The sequence below is a fragment of the Pristiophorus japonicus genome, chromosome 9 (genome assembly GCF_044704955.1).
Source record: "Pristiophorus japonicus isolate sPriJap1 chromosome 9, sPriJap1.hap1, whole genome shotgun sequence".
Taxonomy (NCBI): Eukaryota; Metazoa; Chordata; class Chondrichthyes; family Pristiophoridae; genus Pristiophorus; species Pristiophorus japonicus.
The window spans coordinates 182383329-182402941 of record NC_091985.1 but is presented as its reverse complement, the minus strand read 5'-3'; positions in this window follow the sequence as shown (position 1 = coordinate 182402941).

Genomic DNA, 19613 nt, shown 5'->3' with positions numbered 1-19613 from the left:
GAGACACTCCCGGGGACCCCCTGTAAATACTGACACAATCCCGGAACCCCCTGTAAATACTGACATACTCCCGGGACACTCTGCAAATACTGACACAATCCCGGGAACCCCTGTAAATACAAACACACTCCCGGGACCCCCTGTAAATACTGACACACTCCCAGGACCACCTGATAGCTATGTCACCCTCCCAGGACCCCCTGTAAATACCAGCACACTCCCAGGACCCCCTGTTAATAATGACACATTCCCCGGGTACCCCCTGTAAATACTGACACACTCCCGGGCCCAGCTGTAAATAGTGACACACTCCCGGGTCCACCTGTAAATACAGACACACTCCCAGGACCCCCTGTAAATACTGACACACTCCCGGGTCCACCTGTAAATACAGACACACTCCCAGGACCTCCTGTAAAAACTGACACACTCCGAGGAACTCATGTAAATACTGATACCCTCCCGGGACCCCTGTTACTGCTGACACACTCCCGGGCGCACCTCTCAATACTCACACACTCCCAGGACCCCCTGTAAGTACTGACACACTCCCAGGACCCCCTGTAAATACTGACACACTCCCGGGCCCACGTGTAAATACTGACACGCAACCCGGGGACACCCTGTAAATACTAACACACTCCCGGGTCCCCGTGTTAATACTGACACACTCCCGGGACCACCTGTTAGTTATGTCACATCCCGGGCCCCCCTGTAAATAATGACACACTCCCGGGTTCACCTGTTAGTTATGTCACACTCCCGGGACCTCCTGTAAATACTGACACTCTCCCGGGACCACCTGTAAATACTGACACACTCCCAGGACCCCCTGTAAATACTGACACACTCCCGGGACCCCCTGTAAATACCGACACACTCGCAGGATACCCTGTAAATATTGAGACACTCCCGGGGACCCCATGTAAATACTGTCACACTCCCGGGAACCCCTGTAAATACTGACACATTCCTGGGACCCCCTGCAAATACTGACACACTCCCGGGACCCCCTGTAAATACTGACACACTCCCAGGACCCCCTGTAAATAGTGACACACTCCCAGGAACACCTCTAAATACTGACACACTCCCCGGGTACCCCCTGTAAATACTGACACACCCCCGGGCCCACCAGTAAATACTGACACACTCCCGGGTCCACCTGTAAATACAGACACAGTCCCAGGACCCCCTGTAAATACTGACACACTCCCGGGTCCACCTGTAAATACAGACACACTCCCAGGACCCCCTGTAAATACTGACACACTCCCCGGGGACCCCCTGTAAATACTGACACACTCCCGGGCCCATCTGTAAATACTGACACGCAACCCGCGGACACCCTGTAAATACTAACACACTCCCGGGTCCCCGTGTTAATACTGACACACTCCCGGGACCACCTGTTAGTTATGTCACATCCCGGGCCCCCCTGTAAATACTGACACACTCCCGGGACCCCCTGTAAATACTGACACACTCCCGGGCCCCCATGTATATACTGACACACTCCCCGGACCCCCTGTAAATACTGTCACACTCCCGGGACCCCCTGTAAATACTGACACATTCCTGGGGCCCCCTGTAAATACTGACGCACTCCCGGGATCCCGTGTTAATACTGACAAACTCCCGGGACCACCTATTAGTTATGTCACACTCCCGGGACCACCTGTAAATACTGACACAGTCCCGGGACCAACTGTTAGCTATGTCACACTCCCGGGACCCCCTGTAAATACTGACACACTCCCGGGACCACCTTTAAATACTGACACACTCCCAGGACCCCATGTTAATACTGACACACTCCCCGGGGACCCCCTGTAAATACTGACACACTCCCAGGACCCCCTGTAAATACTGACACTCTCCCGGGACCACCTGTAAATATTGACACACTCCCACGAGACCCGGTAAATACTGACACACTCCCACGACACCCCCTAAACACTGACACACTCCCCAGACCCCCTGTAAATACTGTCACACTCCCGGGAACCCCTGTAAATACTGACACACTCCCGGGCCCCCATGTATATACTGACACACTCCCCGGACCCCCTGTAAATACTGTCACACTCCCGGGACCCCCTGTAAATACTGACACATTCCTGGGGCCCCCTGTAAATACTGACGCACTCCCGGGATCCCATGTTAATACTGACAAACTCCCGGGACCACCTATTAGTTATGTCACACTCCCGGGACCACCTGTAAATACTGACACAGTCCCGGGACCAACTGTTAGCTATGTCACACTCCCGGGACCCCCTGTAAATACTGACACACTCCCGGGACCACCTTTAAATACTGACACACTCCCAGGACCCCATGTTAATACTGACACACTCCCCGGGGACCCCCTGTAAATACTGACACACTCCCAGGACCCCCTGTAAACACTGACACTCTCCCGGGACCACCTGTAAATATTGATACACTCCCACGAGACCCGGTAAATACTAACACACTCCCACGACACCCCCTAAACACTGACACACTCCCCAGACCCCCTGTAAATACTGTCACACTCCCGGGAACCCCTGTAAATACTGACACACTCCCGGGCCCCCATGTATATACTGACACACTCCCCGGACCCCCTGTAAATACTGTCACACTCCCGGGACCCCCTGTAAATACTGACACATTCCTGGGGCCCCCTGTAAATACTGACGCACTCCCGGGATCCCGTGTTAATACTGACAAACTCCCGGGACCACCTATTAGTTATGTCACACTCCCGGGACCACCTGTAAATACTGACACAGTCCCGGGACCAACTGTTAGCTATGTCACACTCCCGGGACCCCCTGTAAATACTGACACACTCCCGGGACCACCTTTAAATACTGACACACTCCCAGGACCCCATGTTAATACTGACACACTCCCCGGGGACCCCCTGTAAATACTGACACACTCCCAGGACCCCCTGTAAATACTGACACTCTCCCGGGACCACCTGTAAATATTGACACACGCCCACGAGACCTGGTAAATACTGACACACTCCCACGACACCCCCTAAACACTGACACACTCTCCAGACCCCCTGTAAATACTGTCACACTCCCGGGAACCCCTGTAAATACTGACACATTCCTGGGACCCCCTGCAAATACTGACACACTCCCGGGACCCCCTGTAAATAATGACACACTCCCGGGACCACCTGTAAATACTGACACACTCCCGGAACCCCCTGTAAATACTGACACACATCCGGGACCCCCTGTAAATACTGACACACTCCCAGGTCACCTATTAATAATGACACACTCCCGGGACCCCCTGTAAATACTGACACGCTCCCAGGACCCCCTGTAAATACCGACACACTCCCAGGACACACTGTAAATATTGAGACACTCCCGGGGACCCCCTGTAAATACTGACACAATCCCGGAACCCCCTGTAAATACTGACACACTCCCGGGACACTCTGCAAATACTGACACAATCCCGGGAACCCCTGTAAATACTGACACACTCCCGGGACCCCCTGTAAATACTGACACACTCCCAGGACCACCTGATAGCTATGTCACCCTCCCAGGACCCCCTGTAAATACCAGCACACTCCCAGGACCCCCTGTTAATAATGACACATTCCCCGGGTACCCCCTGTAAATACTGACACACTCCCGGGCCCAGCTGTAAATAGTGACACACTCCCGGGTCCACCTGTAAATACAGACACACTCCCAGGACCCCCTGTAAATACTGACACACTCCCGGGTCCACCTGTAAATACAGACACACTCCCAGGACCTCCTGTAAAAACTGACACACTCCGAGGAACTCCTGTAAATACTGATACCCTCCCGGGACCCCTGTTACTGCTGACACACTCCCGGGCGCACCTCTCAATACTCACACACTCCCAGGACCCCCTGTAAGTACTGACACACTCCCAGGACCCCCTGTAAATACTGACACACTCCCGGGCCCACGTGTAAATACTGACACGCAACCCGGGGACACCCTGTAAATACTAACACACTCCCGGGTCCCCGTGTTAATACTGACACACTCCCGGGACCACCTGTTAGTTATGTCACATCCCGGGCCCCCCTGTAAATAATGACACACTCCCGGGTTCACCTGTTAGTTATGTCACACTCCCGGGACCTCCTGTAAATACTGACACTCTCCCTGGACCACCTGTAAATACTGACACACTCCCAGGACCCCCTGTAAATACTGACACATTCCTGGGGCCCCCTGTAAATACTGACGCACTCCCGGGATCCCGTGTTAATACTGACAAACTCCCGGGACCACCTATTAGTTATGTCACACTCCCGGGACCACCTGTAAATACTGACACAGTCCCGGGACCAACTGTTAGCTATGTCACACTCCCGGGACCCCCTGTAAATACTGACACACTCCCGGGACCACCTTTAAATATTGACACACTCCCAGGACCCCATGTTAATACTGACACACTCCCCGGGGACCCCCTGTAAATACTGACACACTGCCAGGACCCCCTGTAAATACTGACACTCTCCCGGGACCACCTGTAAATATTGACACACTCCCACGAGACCTGGTAAATACTGACACACTCCCACGACACCCCCTAAACACTGACACACTCCCCAGACCCCCTGTAAATACTGTCACACTCCCGGGAACCCCTGTAAATACTGACACATTCCTGGGACCCCCTGCAAATACTGACACACTCCCGGGACCCCCTGTAAATAATGACACACTCCCGGGACCACCTGTCAATACTGACACACTCCCGGAACCCCCTGTAAATACTGACACACACCCGGGACCCCCTGTAAATACTGACACACTCCCAGGTCACCTATTAATAATGACACACTCCCGGGACCCCCTGTAAATACTGACACGCTCCCAGGACCCCCTGTAAATACCGACACACTCCCAGGACACACTGTAAATATTGAGACACTCCCGGGGACCCCCTGTAAATACTGACACAATCCCGGAACCCCCTGTAAATACTGACACACTCCCGGGACACTCTGCAAATACTGACACAATCCCGGGAACCCCTGTAAATACTGACACTCTCCCGGGACCACCTGTAAATATTGACACACGCCCACGAGACCTGGTAAATACTGACACACTCCCACGACACCCCCTAAACACTGACACACTCCCCAGACCCCCTGTAAATACTGTCACACTCCCGGGAACCCCTGTAAATACTGACACATTCCTGGGACCCCCTGCAAATACTGACACACTCCCGGGACCCCCTGTAAATAATGACACACTCCCGGGACCACCTGTAAATACTGACACACACGGAACCCCCTGTAAATACTGACACACACCCGGGACCCCCTGTAAATACTGACACACTCCCAGGTCACCTATTAATAATGACACACTCCCGGGACCCCCTGTAAATACTGACACGCTCCCAGGACCCCCTGTAAATACCGACACACTCCCAGGACACACTGTAAATATTGAGACACTCCCGGGGACCCCCTGTAAATACTGACACAATCCCGGAACCCCCTGTAAATACTGACACACTCCCGGGACACTCTGCAAATACTGACACAATCCCGGGAACCCCTGTAAATACTGACACACTCCCAGGACCACCTGATAGCTATGTCACCCTCCCAGGACCCCCTGTAAATACCAGCACACTCCCAGGACCCCCTGTTAATAATGACACATTCCCCGGGTACCCCCTGTAAATACTGACACACTCCCGGGCCCAGCTGTAAATAGTGACACACTCCCGGGTCCACCTGTAAATACAGACACACTCCCAGGACCCCCTGTAAATACTGACACACTCCCGGGTCCACCTGTAAATACAGACACACTCCCAGGACCTCCTGTAAAAACTGACACACTCCGAGGAACTCCTGTAAATACTGATACCCTCCCGGGACCCCTGTTACTGCTGACACACTCCCGGGCGCACCGCTCAATACTCACACACTCCCAGGACCCCCTGTAAGTACTGACACACTCCCAGGACCCCCTGTAAATACTGACACACTCCCGGGCCCACGTGTAAATACTGACACGCAACCCGGGGACACCCTGTAAATACTAACACACTCCCGGGTCCCCGTGTTAATACTGACACACTCCCGGGACCACCTGTTAGTTATGTCACATCCCGGGCCCCCCTGTAAATAATGACACACTCCCGGGTTCACCTGTTAGTTATGTCACACTCCCGGGACCTTCTGTAAATACTGACACTCTCCCGGGACCACCTGTAAATACTGACACACTCCCAGGACCCCCTGTAAATACTGACACATTCCTGGGGCCCCCTGTAAATACTGACGCACTCCCGGGATCCCGTGTTAATACTGACAAACTCCCGGGACCACCTATTAGTTATGTCACACTCCCGGGACCACCTGTAAATACTGACACAGTCCCGGGACCAACTGTTAGCTATGTCACACTCCCGGGACCCCCTGTAAATACTGACACACTCCCGGGACCACCTTTAAATACTGACACACTCCCAGGACCCCATGTTAATACTGACACACTCCCCGGGGACCCCCTGTAAATACTGACACACTCCCAGGACCCCCTGTAAATACTGACACTCTCCCGGGACCACCTGTAAATATTGACACACTCCCACGAGACCTGGTAAATACTGACACACTCCCACGACACCCCCTAAACACTGACACACTCCCCAGACCCCCTGTAAATACTGTCACACTCCCGGGAACCCCTGTAAATACTGACACATTCCTGGGACCCCCTGCAAATACTGACACACTCCCGGGACCCCCTGTAAATAATGACACACTCCCGGGACCACCTGTAAATACTGACACACTCCCGGAACCCCCTGTAAATACTGACACACACCCGGGACCCCCTGTAAATACTGACACACTCCCAGGTCACCTATTAATAATGACACACTCCCGGGACCCCCTGTAAATACTGACACGCTCCCAGGACCCCCTGTAAATACCGACACACTCCCAGGACACACTGTAAATACTGACACACTCCCGGGACACTCTGCAAATACTGACACAATCCCGGGAACCCCTGTAAATACTGACACACTCCCGAGACCCCCTGTAAATACTGACACACTCCCAGGACCACCTGATAGCTATGTCACCCTCCCAGGACCCCCTGTAAATACCAGCACACTCCCAGGACCCCCTGTTAATAATGACACATTACCCGGGTACCCCCTGTAAATACTGACACACTCCCGGGCCCAGCTGTAAATAGTGACACACTCCCGGGTCCACCTGTAAATACAGACACACTCCCAGGACCCCCTGTAAATACTGACACACTCCCGGGTCCACCTGTAAATACAAACACACTCCCAGGACCTCCTGTAAAAACTGACACACTCCGAGGAACTCCTGTAAATACTGATACCCTCCCGGGACCCCTGTTACTGTTGACACACTCCCGGGCGCACCTCTCAATACTCACACACTCCCAGGACCCTCTGTAAGTACTGACACACTCCCAGGACCCCCTGTAAATACTGACACACTCCCGGGCCCACGTGTAAATACTGACACGCAACCCGGGGACACCCTGTAAATACTAACACACTCCCGGGACAAAATGTTAATACTGACAAACTCCCGGGACCACCTATTAGTTATGTCCCACTCCTGGGACCCCCTATTAATACTGACACACTCCCAGGACCACCTGTTAGTTATGTCACACTCCTGGGACACACTGTAAATACTGACACACTCCTGGGGACCCCCTGTAAACACTGACACACTCCCGGGGACCCCCTGTAAATACTAACACACTCCCAGGAGCCCGTGTTAATACTGACACACTCCCGGGACCACCTGTTAGTTAGGTCACACTCCCAGGGACCCCCTGTAAATACTGACACACTCCCAGAACCCCCTGTAAATACTGACACTCTCCCGGTACCACCTGTAAATACTGACCCACTCCCGGGGATCCCTTGTAAATATTGACACACTCCCGGGGACCCCCTGTAAATACTAACACACTCCCGGGACCCCGTGTTAATACTGACACACTTCCGGGACCACCTGTTAGTTATGTCACACTCCCGGGACCCCCTGTAAATACTGACACACTCCCGGGACCACCTGTTAGCTATGTCACAATCCCGGGACCCTCTGCAAATACTGACACACTCCCCGGGGACCCGCTGTAAATACTGACACACAGACAATCCCGGGACCCCCTATAAATACTGACACGCTCCCAGGATCCCCTGCAAATACTTACATTCTCCCCGGGGACCCCCTGTAAATACTGACGCACTCCCGGCCCCACCTGTTAATACTGACACACTCCCAGGGCACCCTGTAAATACTGACACACAACCCGGGGACCCCCTGTAAATACTGACACACACACAATCCCGGGACCCCCTGTAAATACTGACACACTACCGGGACCCCCTGTAAATACTGACACACTCCCGGGACCCCCTGTAAATACAGACACACTCCCAGGACCTCCTGTAAAAACTGACACACTCCGAGGAACTCCTGTAAATACTGATACCCTCCCGGGACCCCTGTTACTGCTGACACACTCCCGGGCGCACCTCTCAATACTCACACACTCCCAGGACCCCCTGTAAGTACTGACACACTCCCAGGACCCCCTGTAAATACTGACACACTCCCGGGCCCACGTGTAAATACTGACACGCAACCCGGGGACACCCTGTAAATACTAACACACTCCCGGGTCCCCGTGTTAATACTGACACACTCCCGGGACCACCTGTTAGTTATGTCACATCCCGGGCCCCCCTGTAAATAATGACACACTCCCGGGTTCACCTGTTAGTTATGTCACACTCCCGGGACCTCCTGTAAATACTGACACTCTCCCGGGACCACCTGTAAATACTGACACACTCCCAGGACCCCCTGTAAATACTGACACACTCCCGGGACCCCCTGTAAATACCGACACAATCGCAGGATACCCTGTAAATATTGAGACACTCCCGGGGACCCCATGTAAATACTGACACACTCCCCGGGGACCCCCTGTAAATACTTACACACTCCCGGGAAACGCCTGTAAATACTGACACACTCCCGGGACAAAATGTTAATACTGACAAACTCCCGGGACCACCTATTAGTTATGTCCCACTCCTGGGACCCCCTATTAATACTGACACACTCCCAGGACCACCTGTTAGTTATGTCACACTCCTGGGACACACTGTAAATACTGACACACTCCTGGGGACCCCCTGTAAACACTGACACACTCCCGGGGACCCCCTGTAAATACTAACACACTCCCGGGAGCCCGTGTTAATACTGACACACTCCCGGGACCACCTGTTAGTTAGGTCACACTCCCAGGGACCCCCTGTAAATACTGACACACTCCCAGAACCCCCTGTAAATACTGACACTCTCCCGGTACCACCTGTAAATACTGACCCACTCCCGGGGATCCCTTGTAAATATTGACACACTCCCGGGGACCCCCTGTAAATACTAACACACTCCCGGGACCCCGTGTTAATACTGACACACTTCCGGGACCACCTGTTAGTTATGTCACACTCCCGGGACCCCCTGTAAATACTGACACACTCCCGGGACCACCTGTTAGCTATGTCACAATCCCGGGACCCTCTGCAAATACTGACACACTCCCCGGGGACCCGCTGTAAATACTGACACACAGACAATCCCGGGACCCCCTATAAATACTGACACGCTCCCAGGATCCCCTGCAAATACTTACATTCTCCCCGGGGACCCCCTGTAAATACTGACGCACTCCCGGCCCCACCTGTTAATACTGACACACTCCCAGGGCACCCTGTAAATACTGACACACAACCCGGGGACCCCCTGTAAATACTGACACACACACAATCCCAGGACCCCCTGTAAATACTGACACACTACCGGGACCCCCTGTAAATACTGACACACTCCCAGGAGCCACTGTAAAAACTGACACAATCCCGGGATCCCCTGTAAATACTGACACAATCCCGGGACCCCCTGTTAATAATGACACAGTCCCCGGGGACCCCCTGTTAATACTGACACACTCAATGGACCCCGTGTTAATACTGACACACTCCCGGGAGCACCTGTTAGTTATGTCACACTCCCGGGAACACCTGTTAGTTATGTCACACTCCCGGGACCCCCTGTAAATATTAACACACTACCGGGACCACCTGTTAGTTATGTCACAATCCCAGGACCCCCTGTTAATACTGACACACTCCCCGGGGACCCCCTGTAAATACTGACACACTCGCAGGACCCCCTGTAAATACTGACATTCTCCCGGGACCACCTGTAAATATTGACACACTCCTAGGATCCGCTGTAAATACTGACACACTCCCACGACGCCCCCTAAATACTGACACACTCCCCAGACCCCCTGTAAATACTGTCACACTCCCGGGAACCCCTATAAATACTGACACATTCCCGGGACCCCCTGCAAATACTGACACACTCCCGGGACCCCCTGTAAATACTGACACACTCCCGAGCCCACCTGTAAATAATGACATACTCCCGGGAGCCCCTGTAAATACTGACACACTTCCGGGACCCCCTGTAAATACTGACGCACTCCCGGGCTCACCTGTTAATAATGACACACTCCCAGGACGCCCTGTAAATACTGACACACAACACGGGGACCCCCTGTAAATACTGACACACACAATCCCGGGACCCCCTGTAAATACAGACACACTCCCAGGACCCCGTGTAAATACTGACACACTTCCAGGACCCCCTGTAAAAACTGACACAATCCCAGGACCCCCTGTAAATACTGACACAATCCCGGGACCCTCTGTTAATACTGACACACTCCCCGGGGACCCCCTGTTAATACTGACAAACTCCCAGGACCCCCTGTAAATATAGACTCATTCACGGGGACACCCTGTAAATACTGACACACCCCCGGGACCCCGTGTTAATACTGACACACTCTTGGGACAACCTGTTATTATGTCACACTCCCAGGACCCCCTGTAAATACTGACACACTCCCGGGACCACCTGTTAGTTATGTCGCACTCCCGGGAGCCCCTGGAAATACTGACACACTCCCGTGACCCCGTGTTCATACTGACACACTCCCGGGAGCACCTGTTAGTTATGTCACACTCCCGGGAGCACCTGTTAGTTATGTCACACTCCCGGGACCCCCTGTAAATAATGACACACTCCCGGGAACACCTGTTAGTTATGTCACACTCCCGGGACCCCCTGTAAATACTGACACACTCCTGGGACTACCTGTAAATACTGACACACTCCTGGGACTACCTGTTAATACTGACACACACCCCGGGGACCCCCTGTAAATACTGACACACTCCCAGGACCCCCTGTAAATACTAACACACTCCCGGGACCACCTGTTAGCTATGTCACAATCCCGGGACCCCCTGCAAATACTGACGCACTTCCCGGGGACCCGCTGTAAATACTGACACACATACAATCCCGGGACCCCCTGTAAATACTGACACGCTCCCGGGACCCCCTGTAAATACTTACACTCTCCCCGAGGACCCCATGTAAATACTCACGCAATGCCGGGCCCACCTGTGAAAACTGACACATTCCCAGGACACCCTGTAAACACTGACACAAAACCCGGGGACCCCCTGTAAATACTGACACACACAATCCCGGGATCCCCTGTAAATACTGACACAATCCCGGGACACCCTGTAAATACTGACACACTCCCAGGCCAATCTATTAATACTGACACACTCCCGAGACCCCCTGTAAATACTGACACACTCCCGGGACCCCCTGTAAATACTGACACACTCCCGGGACCCCCTGTAAATACTGAGACACACCCGGGCCCATCAGTAAATACTGACACACTCCCGGGACACCCTGTAAATACTGCCACAGTCCCAGGACCACCTGTAAATACTGACACTCTCCCGGGACCAGCTGTAAATAGTGACACACTCCCAGGACACCCTGTAAATAGCGACACACTCCCAGGACCACCTCTAAATACTGACACACTCGCAGGACCCCCTCTAAATACTGACAAACTCCCAGGACCCCCTCTAAATACTGCCACACTCCCGGGACCACCTGTAAATACTGACACACTCCCAGAATCTCCTGTAAATACTGACACCCTCCCGGGACCCCGTGTTAATATTGACACACTCCCGGGAGCACCTGTTCATTATGTCACACACCCGGGACCACCTGTTAGTTATGTCACACTCCGGGGACCCCCTGTAAATATTGACACACTCCCGGGACCACCTGTTAGTTATGTCACACTCCCGGGACCCCCTGTAAATACTGACACATTCCCGGGCCCACCTGTAAATACTGACACACTCCCAGGACCCCCTGTTAATACAGACACACTCCCAGGACGCCCTGTAAATACTGACACACTCCCAGGACCTCCTGTAAATACTTACACACTCCCCGGGGACCACCTGTAAATACTGACACACTCCCGGGACCCCCTGTAAATACTGACACACTCCCAGAACCCCCTGTAAATAGTGACACGCTCCCAGGACCACCTGTAAATATTGACACACTCCCAGGACCCCCTCTAAATACTGACACACTCCCGGGCCCACCTGTAAATAATGACACACTCCCGGGTCCACCTGTAAATACAGACACACTCCCAGGACCCCCTGTAAATACTGACACACTCCCGGGTCCACCTGTAAATAGAGACACACTCCCAGGACACCCTGTAAAAAATGACACACTCCGAGGACTCCTGTAAATACTGACACACTCCCGGGACCCCGTGTTAATACTGACACACTCCCGGGCGCAACTCTCAATACTGACACAATCCCGGGTCCACCTGTAAATACTGACACACTCCCAGGACCCCCTGTAAATACTGACACACTCCCGGGCCCACCTGTAAATACTGGCACGCAACCCGGGGACACCCTGTAAATACTAACACACTCCCGGGTCCCCGTGTTAATACTGACACACTCCCGGGACCACCTGTTAGTTCTGTCACATCCCGGGCCCCCCTGTAAATAATGACACACTCCCGGGACCACCTGTTAGTAATGTCACACTCCCGGGACCTCCTGTAAATACTGACACTCGCCCGGGACCACCTGTAAATACTGACACACTCCCAGGATCCCCTGTAAATACTGACACACTCCCGGGACCCCCTGTAAATACCGACACACTCCCAGGATACCCTGTAATTATTGAGACACTCCCGGGGACCCCCTGTAAATACTTACACACTCCCCGGGGACCCCCTTTAAATACTGACACACTCCCGGGGAACCCCTGTAAATACTCACACACTCCCAGGACACCGTGTTACTACTGGCACACTCCCGGGACCACCTGTTACTTATGACACACTCCCGGGACCCCCTGTAAATACTGACACACTCCCGGGACCACCTGTTAGTTATGTCACACTCCCGGGACCCCCTGTAAATACTGACACACTCCCAGGACTCCCTGTAAATACCGACACACTCCCAGGACCCCCTGTAAATATTGAGACACTCCCGGGGACCCCCTGTAAATACTGACACAATCCCGGGACCCCCTGTAAATACTGACACACTCCCGGGACCCCCTGTAAATACTGACACACTCCCGGGGAACCCCTGTAAATACTCACACACTCCCAGGACACCGTGTTACTACTGGCACACTCCCGGGACCACCTGTTACTTATGACACACTCCCGGGACCCCCTGTAAATACTGACACACTCCCGGGACCACCTGTTAGTTATGTCACACTCCCGGGACACCCTGTAAATACTGACACACTCCCAGGACTCCCTGTAAATACCGACACACTCCCAGGACCCCCTGTAAATATTGAGACACTCCCGGGGACCCCCTGTAAATACTGACACAATCCCGGGACCCCCTGTAAATACTGACACACTCCCGGGACCCCCTGTAAATACTGACACACTCCCCGGACCCCCTGTAAATACTGTACACACTTCCGGGACCCCCTGTAAATACTGACACATTCCTGGGACCCCCTGTAAATACTGACACACTCCCGGGACACCGTGTTAATACTGACACACTCCCGTGACCACCTATTAGTTATGTCACACTCCCGGGACCCCCTGTAAATACTGACACACTCCCGGGACCCCATGTTAATACTGACACACTCCTGGGACGACCTTTAAATACTGACACACTCCCGGGACGACCTTTAAATACTGACACACTCACATGACCCCATGTTAATACTGACACACTCCCCGGGGACCCCCTGTATATACTGACACACTCCCAGGACCCCCTGTAAATAATGACACTCTCCCGGGACCACCTGTAAATATTGACACACTCCCACGAGCCCCTGTTAATACTGACACACTCCCACGACGCCCGCGAAACACTGACACACTCCCCGGACCCCCTGTAAATACTGTCACACTCCCGGGAACCCCTGTAAATACTGACACATTCCTGGGACTCCATACAATTACTGACACACTCCCGGGACCGCGTGTAAATAATGACACACTCCCGGGACCCCGTGTAAATAATGACACACTCCCGGGACCCCCTGTAAATACTGACACACTCCCAGGACCGCCTGTAAATACTGACACAATCCTGGGACCCCTTGTAAATACTGACACAATCCCGGGACCGCCTGTTAATTCTGACACACTGCCCGGGGACCCGCGGTTAAGATTGAAAAACTCCCAGAACCCCCTGTAAATACTGACACACTCCCGGGGACCCCCTGTAAATACTGACACGCTCCTGGGACCAGCTTTTAGTTATGTCACACTCCCGGGATCCACTGTAAATACTGACACACTACCGGGGACCCCCTGTAAATACTGACACACTCCCGGGAACACACTGTAAATACTGTAACACTCCCGGGACCCCGTGTTAATACTGACACACTCCTGGGACCACCTGTTAGTTACGTCACACTCCCGGGACCCCCTTTAAATACTGACACACTCCCGGGACACCCTGTAAATACTGACGCACTCCCGGGCCCATGTGTGAATACTGACACACTCCCAGGACCCCCTGTAAATACTGACACACAACCCGGGGACCCCCTGTAAATACTGACACACACACAATCCCGGGACACCCTGTAAATACTGAAGAACTCCCGGGGAACCCCTGTAAATACTGACACACTCCTGGGGACCCCTTGTAAATACTGACACACTCCCGGGACCCCGTGTTAATACTGACACACTCCCGGGACCACCTGTTAGTTATGTCACACTCCTGGGACCCCCTGTAAATACTGACACACTCCCGGGACACCCTGTAAATACTGACGCACTCCCGGGCCCATGTGTGAATACTGACACACTCCCAGGACCCCCTGTAAATACTGACACACAACCCGGGGACCCCCTGTAAATACTGACACACACACAATCCCGGGACACCCTGTAAATACTGAAGAACTCCCGGGGAACCCCTGTAAATATTGACACACTCCTGGGGACCCCTTGTAAATACTGACACACTACCGGGACCCCGTGTTAATACTGACACACTCCCGGGACCACCTGTTATTTATGTCACACTCCCGGGAGCCCCTGTAAATACTGACACACTCCCGGGCCCACATGTAAATACTGACACACTCCCAGGACCCTCTGTTAATACTGACACACGCCCCGGGGACCCTGTAAATACTGACACACTCCCGGAGACCCCCTGTAAATACTGACACAATCCCGGGACCACCTGTAAATACTGACACACTCCCCGGACCCCCTGTAAATAATGTCACACTCCCGCGACCCCCTGTAAATACTGACACACTTCCGGGACCCCCTGTAAATACTGACACACTCCTGGGCCAACCTGTAAATACTGACACAACCCGGGACCCCCTGCAAATAATGACACACTCCCAGGACCCCCTGTAAATACCGACACACTCCCAGGACCCCCTGAAAATACTGAGACACTCCTGGGGACCACCTGTAAATACCGACACAATCCCGGGACCCCCTGTAAATACTGACACACTCCCGGGACCACCTGTTAGTTATGTCACACTCCCGGGAGCCCCTGTAAATACCGACACACTTCCGGGGATCCCCTGTAAATACTGACACACTCCCGGGACCCCCTGTAAATACTCACACGCTCCCGGGACCCCCTGTAAATACTTACACACTCCCCGCGGACCCACTGTAAATAATAACACTCTCCCGGGACCCCGTGTTAATACTGACACACTCCCGGGTCCACCTGTTAGTTATGTCACACTCCCGGGACACCGTGTTAATACTGACAAACTCCCGGGACCACCTGTTAATTATGTCACACTCCCGGGACCACCTGTTAGTTATGTCACACTCCCGGGATCCCCCCTAAATACTGACAAACTCCCGGGACCACCTGTTACTTATGTCACACTCCCGGGAACCCCTGTAAATACTGACACACTCCCGGGACCACCTGTAAATACTGACACACTCCCGGGCCCACATGTAAATACTGACACACTCCCAGGACCCCCTGTTAATACTGACACACTCCCTGGGGACCCCCTGTAAATACTGACACAGTCCCAGGACCCCCTGTAAATACTGACACATTCCCGGGACCACCTGTAAATAATGACACACTTCCAGGACGCCCTCTAAATACTGACACACTCCCAGGACCCCCTAAAAATACTGACACAATCCCGGGTACCCCCGGTAATACTGACACACTCCCAGGAGCCCCTGTAAATACTGACACACTACCCGGACCCCCTTTAAATACTGTCACACTCCTGGGACCCCCTGTAAATACTGACACACTCCCGGGACCACCTGTAAATACTGACACACTCCCCGGACCCCCTGTAAATAATGTCACACTCCCGCGACCCCCTGTAAATACTGACACACTCCCAGGACCCCCTGTAAATTCCGACACACTCCCAGGACCCCATGTAAATACTGAGACACGCCTGTGGACCACCTGTAAATACTGACACAATCCCGGGACCCCCTGTAAATACTGACACACTCCCGGGACCACCTGTTAGTTATGTCACACTCCCGGGACCCCCTGTAAATACTGACACACTCCCGGGGACCACCTGTAAATACTGACACACTCCCGGGACCCCCTGTAAATATTCACACGCTCCCGGGACCCCGTGTTAATACTGACACACTCCCAGGACCCCCTCTAAATACTGACACAATCCCGGGACCCCCGGTAATACTGACACACTCCCAGGACCCCTGTAAATACTGACACACTACCCGGACACCCTGTAAATACTGTCACACTCCCGGGACCCCCTGTAAATACTGACCCATTCCCGGGACCACCTGCAAATACTGAGACACTCTCGGGACCCCCTGTAAATACTGAGACACTCCCGGGCCCATCCGTAAATACTGACACACTCCCGGGACACCCTTTAAATACTGACACACTCCAAGCCCCACCTGTTAATACTGACACACTCCCGGGGGCCCCCTGTAAATACTGACACACTCCCAGGACACCCTGTAAATACTGACACACTCCCAGGAGCCCCTGTATATACTGACACACTCCCGGGGACCCCCTGTAAATACTGACACAATCCCGGGACCCCCTGTAAATACTGACACACTCCCAGGACCGCCTGTAAAAACTGACACAATCCTGGGACCCCTTGTAAATACTGACACAATCCCGGGACCCCCTCTTAATTCTGACACACTGCCCGGGGACCCGCGGTTAAGACTGAAAAACTCCCAGAACCCCCTGTAAATACTGACACACTCCCGGGGACCCCCTGTAAATACTGACATAATCCCGGGACCCCCTGTAAATACTGACACGCTCCTGGGACCAGCTTTTAGTTATGTCACACTCCCGGGATCCACTGTAAATACTGACACACTCCCGGGAACACACTGTAAATACTGTAACACTCCCGGGACCCCGTGTTAATACTGACACACTCCCGGGACCACCTGTTAGTTATGTCAAACTCCCGGGACCCCCTGTAAATACTGACACACTCCCGGGACACCCTGTAAATACTGACGCACTCCCGGGCCCATGTGTGAATACTGACACACTCCCAGGACCCCCTGTAAATACTGACACACAACCCGGGGACCCCCTGTAAATACTGACACACACACAATCCGGGACACCCTGTAAATACTGACGAACTCCCGGGGAACCCCTGTAAATACTGACACACTCCTGGGGACCCCTTGTAAATACTGACACACTCCCGGGACCCCGTGTTAATGCTGACACACTCCTGGGAACACCTGTTAGTTATGTCACACTCCCGGGACCACCTGTTGGTTGTGGTACACTCCCGGGACACCCTGTAAATACTGACACACTCCCGGGACCACCTGTTATTTATGTCACACTCCCGGGAGCCCCTGTAAATACTGACACACTCCCGGGACCACCTTTAATTACTGACACACTCCCGGGCAAACCTGTAAATACTGACACACTCCCAGGACCCTCTGTTAATACTGACACACGCCCCGGGGACCCTGTAAATACTGACACACTCGCGGGACCCCCTGCAAATACTGACACACTCCCAGGACCCCCTTTAAATACCGACACACTCCCAGGACAAGCTTTAAATACTGACACACTCCCGGAGACCTCCTGTAAATACTGACACAATCCCGGGACCACCTGTAAATACTGACACACTCCCCGGACCCCCTGTAAATAAGGTCACACTCCCGCGACCCCCTGTAAATACTGACACACTCCCGGGACCCCCTGTAAATACTGACACACTCCTGGGCCAACCTGTAAATACTGACACATCCCGGGACCCCCTGCAAATACTGACACACTCCCAGGACCCCCTGTAAATACCGACACACTCCCAGGACCCACTGAAAATACTGAGACACTCCTGGGGACCACCTGTAAATACTGACACAATCCCGGGACCCCCTGTAAATACTGACACACTCCAGGGACCACCTGTTAGTTATGTCACACTCCCGGGAGCCCCTGTAAATACCGACACACTTCCGGGGACCCCCTGTAAATACTGACATACTCCCGGGACCCCCTGTAAATACTCACACGCTCCCGGGACCCCCTGTAAATACTTACACACTCCCCGCGGACCCACTGTAAATAATAACACTCTCCCGGGACCCCGTGTTAATACTGACACACTCCCGGGACCACCTGTTAGTTATGTCACACTCCCGGGACACCGTGTTAATACTGACAAACTCCCGGGACCACCTGTTAATTATGTCACACTCCCGGGACCACCTGTTAGTTATGTCACACTCCCGGGATCCCCTCTAAATACTGACAAACTCCCGGGACCACCTGTTACTTATGTCACACTCCCGGGAACCCCTGTAAATATTGACACACTCCCGGGACCACCTGTAAATACTGACACACTACCCGGACCCCCTGTAAATACTGTCACACTCCTGGGACCCCCTGTAAATACTGACAAACTCCCGGGACCACCTGTAAATACTGACACATTCCCCGGACCTCCTGTAAATAATGTCACACTCCCGCGACCCCCTGTAAATACTGACACACTCCCAGGACCCCCTGTAAATTCCGACACACT